The sequence below is a fragment of the Rhinolophus sinicus genome, chromosome 4, assembly GCF_057876585.1.
Source record: "Rhinolophus sinicus isolate RSI-liver-muscle chromosome 4, RSI-T2T, whole genome shotgun sequence".
NCBI classification, from domain to species: domain Eukaryota; kingdom Metazoa; phylum Chordata; class Mammalia; order Chiroptera; family Rhinolophidae; genus Rhinolophus; species Rhinolophus sinicus.
In genome coordinates, this window is record NC_142504.1 from 58,965,316 (window position 1) to 58,970,717 (window position 5,402).

General features: G+C 40.3%; 1 pseudogene; it reads left to right on the forward strand.

Moving 5' to 3' along the window:
- Positions 1-216: 216 nt before the first annotated feature.
- Positions 217-2,162, forward strand: LOC109438866 (phosphoglycerate kinase 1-like; annotated as a pseudogene).
- Positions 2,163-5,402: the final 3,240 nt, after the last annotated feature.

Consider the following 5,402-nt stretch of genomic DNA (forward strand, 5'->3'; position numbering starts at 1 on the left):
GTAGTCATTTCCTAATCCCTGAAGAATACTGCAGCAGTCCAGTAGAGGAGGTGGCTTGTGGAGGGTTATCTTATTCCAGCATTGCTCAAACCCTTCCAGTGGTTCTTGTACATTGCTGGTGGGAATATAAAATGGTGCAGCTGCTGTGGAAAAAATTTTGGTGGTTCTTCAAAAAGTTAAACATAGAATTACCATATAACCCAGAAATTCCCCTCCTAGGTATATACTCGTAGATTCTGCACACAACCTCCAGTGCAAGTCAGCTGCTCTCTCTGCCGCTGTCTGAGCCCCTAGCCTCTCACCACTGCTACACAGTATATTGCCAAGATGTCGCTTTTTAACAAGCTGACTGTGGACAAGCTGGACATGAAGAGAAAGCGGGTTTTTTTATTTTTATTTTTAAATTTATTGGGGTGACAGTTGTTAGTAAAGTTACATAGATTCAGGTGTACAATTCTGTATTACATCTTCTATAAATCTCATTGTGTGTTCACCACCCAGAGTCAGTTCTCCTTCCATCACCATATATTTGGAAAGCGGGTTGTTTTGAGAGTGGACTTCAATGTTCCTATGAAGAACAACCAGGTAACAAACAATCAGAGGCTCAAGGCTGCCATCCCAAGCATCAAATTCTGCTTGGAAAATGGAGTCAGTTGTTCTTATGAGTCACCCGGGCCAGTCTGATGGCATCCCCATGCCTGACAAGTACTCCTTGGAGCCAGTTGCTGTGGAACTCAAATCTCTGCTGGGAAAGGATGTTTTGTTCCTGAAGGACTGCGTGGGCCCTGAAGTGGAGAAAGTGAAGTCTTCTGTTGACCCAACTGCTGGGTCGGTCATCCTGCTGGAGAGCCTTTGCTTTCATGGGTAGGAAGAAGGAAAGGGAAAAGATGCTTCTGGGGACAAGATTAAAGCCAAGCCAGCTAAAGCAGACAGATTCCAAACGTCACTTCCAAGCTAGGGCATGTCTATTCCAATGATGCTTTGGCACTGCTCACAGAGCCCACACTCCATGGTGGGAGTCAGTCTGCCACATAAAGATGTATGTTTTTATTTTTTATTGGGGAATATTGGGGAACAGTGTGGTTCTCCAGGACCCATCAGCTCCACATCAAGTCATTGTCCTTCAATCTAGCTGTGGGGAGTGCAGCTCAGCTCCACATCAAGTCGTTGTTTTCAATCTAGTTGTGGAGGGCGCAGCTCTGCTCCAAGTCAAGTCATTGCTTCTCACTGGGCTGTGTGGGAATTGAACCTACGACCTTGATGTTAGGAACACCATGCTTCAACCACTGAGCCAACAAGCTACCCCACCCCGGCGGCTCAGCTCCAAGCTCAAGCTGTTGTTTTCAATCTAGTTGTGGAAGGCACAGCTCACTGGCCCATGTGGGAATTGAACCGGCAACCTTGTTGTTAAGAGACCGTGCTCTAACCAACTGAACCGTCTGACCACACCAGTGGAAGTTTTTTAATGAAGAAGGAGCTAAACTACTTTGCCAAGGCCTTGGAGATCACAGAGCAACCCTTCCTGGCCATCCTGTGTGGAGCTAAAGTTGAAGACAAGATTCAACTTATCAAAAAGTCGTTATGATGATTATTGGTGGTGAAATAACTTTAACCTTCCTGAAGATGCTCAATAACATGGAGAGATTGGCACTTCTCTGTTTGATGAAGAGGGAGCCAAGATCATCAAAGACCTGGTGTCCAAAGCTGAGAAAAAAGGTGTGAAAATTACCTTGCTTGTTGGCTTTGTCACTGATAAGAAGTTTGAGGAGAATGCCAAGACTGGCCAAGCCATTGTGACCTCTGGCACAACGGCTGGCTGGATGGACTTAGACTGTGGTCCTGAGAGCAGCAAGGGCTAAGCAGATTATGTGGAATGGACCTGTGGGCGTATTTGAATGGGAAGCTTTTGCCTGAGGGACCAAAGTCCTCATGGACGAGGTGGTGAAAGCCACTTCCAGGGGCTGCATCATCATTATAGGTAGTGGAGACACTGTCACTTGCTTTGCCAAATGGAACACTGGAGGATAAAGTCAGCCATGTGAGCACTGGGGGTGGTGCCAATTTAGAGCTCCTGGAAGGTAAAGTCCTTCCTAGGGTGGGTGCTCTCAGCAATGTATAGTACTTTCCTGTCTTTTGGTTCCTGTTCCCATCCCCTAAGTCAATTCCGTATCTGCACTTGGCATTAGCTAAAATCTTCCCCCATGTCAAGATTCAGCTAGTGGCCAAGAGATGCAGCATCAGGAACCCTTACACAGTTGCACAGCATCTCAGCTCATCTTTACTGGATTTGCCTACATCCTTCAAGATCCCATTTGAATTTCTTAGTGACTGAACCATTATGCATTCTAAAGTGCATATATTTATATTTTGCCTGTTGAAAGAAAGTCAGCTGTTGGCTTAGTTCTGTTTTTGAAGTAGCTTATTCTGATTAGCTTTGTCATTGTTTCACTACTCAGCATGGAAACAAGATGAAGTTCCAATTGTTGGGAGGGAGGGAGATGAAGTTGGTGATCTATGAAATAAATAATAAAAGTATCCACTGAAACTAGAAAAGAAAATAAAATAGCAAAAATAGCAAATTTTATATATATTTTCCAAACAAAACAAACAAACAAACAAACACAGAAGCCCTTCAGTGGCTCCACAGCTTTGCAGAACTAAAATCCACACCCCTATGGCGGGAAGCAGGGCCCTCCATTCTGCCTTTCCAGACTTTTCTTCCACTAGACCTTCTTATACAGCTCCTAGGCTGCTACTGGCTTAAGCCCAATCCTGTTGGCCCAACTCCACAAGGCCTTCTCCAGTTCCTAATCTGAGAATAACTGGCCACTCCTTCACCACCTACCACCCAACCCTGACCCCTCCCAGGCCTCAACTCTGCATTATCTAGACTCACACAGGGCTGTCTACTCAGTAATCGTATGGACTGAGAGAGAAAGGAGCTGGCCAAGGTCACACCGTGGGAAAAACAGTGTGCTCAAGCAGAAATGCCACTGGACTTGGCATCAGAAGACAGAACTTCCAGTTCTACCTCTGCCACCAGCTAAGGATGACTGTAGACAAACCACTGCCCCTCTCTGGACCTGCTTTCTCTTCTGTAAAATGAAAGAGCTGAACTGGAATTTCCAAGGGTGTTTTCAGTTCCAGGGTTTAGGGACTAAACTTAGGTATAGAATGCAGCAAGATAGAAGTAACCTTCTTCAAACGAGAAAATTTTCCTAAAATTTTCAGTTGATGATTTTATTCTCATTGGGGCACATTGGGCAGTCTTTAAAGATTTCTTGAGAGATAAATGAAAAAAAATTAACACACCTACGTTAAGAGTTTTGAGCCTGACTAGTATAATAATTTGTGTTCATTATCATTTAGGATTTTCACATAAGAAATTATCCTCAGGAAGTAACAATTATTTTATCTACTCTTAGCCACAAACGTAAGTCTAACCTATTGAGTAGAATCTGGATATCAGTAACACATAGTTAAATGTAGAAGCAACTAAAAGGAGGCAGTAAAATAGGTGTGGCAGTGGAATAGTGGCAGTGGAATAGTATTCAGCAATAAAAAGTAACTAAGCACAACTCCCTGCCACAGCACTGATGAGTCTCACAGTCATTCAGAAGTGAGTGAAACCAACCAATGATGCTTTTCCTGATTCTGCTGAATTCCAGCTTGTGTGAACACTTGGTATTTAAAATGAAATATATAACAACTGCAAAAAATATTTAAGACATTATTTTATTTAAATCATCATGTTCACTTCTGGGAATTTATCCTAATGAAATATTCAATGATGTATGTAATTATTTAGCTGTAAGAATGTTCACTGAAGTATTGTTGTTAGGGACTGAATGCATCCCCCCCTGAAAAGCTCATATGTTGAAACCCTAATTCCCATTGTGATGGTATTTGGAAGTTGGTTCTTTGGAAGGTAGTTATGAGGGTGGAGCCCTCATAAAGGGATAAATGCCCTTATGAGAAGAGGCCAGAGAGCTAATTTGCTCCCTTTCTGCCATGTGAAGATACTATGAGAAGACATCTATCTGCAAACCAAAAAGTGGGTCTTCACTGGATCTGCCAGCACCTCTATCTTGGACTTTCCAGCGGCTAGAACTGTGAAAAATAAATATTTGTTGTGTAAGCCTCCTGGTCTACGATAATTTATTATAGCAGACCAAATGGACTAAGACTATTATTTATAACACTGAAAAAAGAAGAAACAAACTAAATATCTAGATATAATTAATTGATGTTATATATATAACAAATATGTATTGATATAATAGCATATGTATGAGTAAACATATGCCATTTATACATATGCCACTTATCGGTACATCAATGCACATCCCAGATATATATCATGTGTATAAATAATATATAACATAATATATATTTATAATATAATTACAATATAAATATAATATACACATTTTATACAATATAAATACCATATTATAAATATAATTTATAATTGTAACATAAATATAATATATTTACAATGTATGTAACATATGTCAGTGTATCAATACAATGGAATGCTATACAGCCATTTAATATTTTGGAGAAGAATATTTAATCACTTATTAAGAGTAACATTTACTGCACCCAAATTAAGCATTCCAAATGTATTATCTCCTTATAATACATTTAATCCTTACATTTAATCCTTACACTATAACTCCCTGTGATAAAATACTCATATTTTCGTTTTTATAGATGAAAACATTGAAGTATGGGAGATTAAGTAACTCACTCAAGATTACCTAGTTAATAAGTGGCAAACCCAGAAATATGTCCATTAATTTATGTTTAATTGAAAAAAAGGTATGCAACAGTATTTATAGTATTATCTCACTCTATTGCTATAGTTTTATTTTTTAAAATTACATATCTGCACAAATATATAAAACATCATACACACAAACACCCCACACACACACACATATCCCCCCCACACACCTCATGCATAACCTCAACAAAAGGCTAGCAGTGGTGGGATTATGAAAAATTGTAATTTTCTTCTTTTTTGTTTATGTGTATAGAGCGGGTATGTATATGAACTATGACTCTAAGTCCCAGTTCTGGGTACAGTAATTAATTACCAACATATATCCTATGTCAGGGAGGGTCAACACATAGTATTAGTACATATCAGCACATATTGGCGTTGCCTACTTGCATATTCATAAGACACAGCAGAACTAAATGTGCACCAGTCATACCTAGGATCAACATGCTAGGGTTTGCTCATTTGCATGCAGCCCATCAGATCAGGAAGGCAATAACCCTGAAAATCAATCTCAGAAAGCCTCCCCACTCCAGAGTACAAGAGCCATGAGCTTGTAGAAGTTGATGACATTTGTGCCTACTATGGCAAGGATGACATACTGTCCTCCCACTTT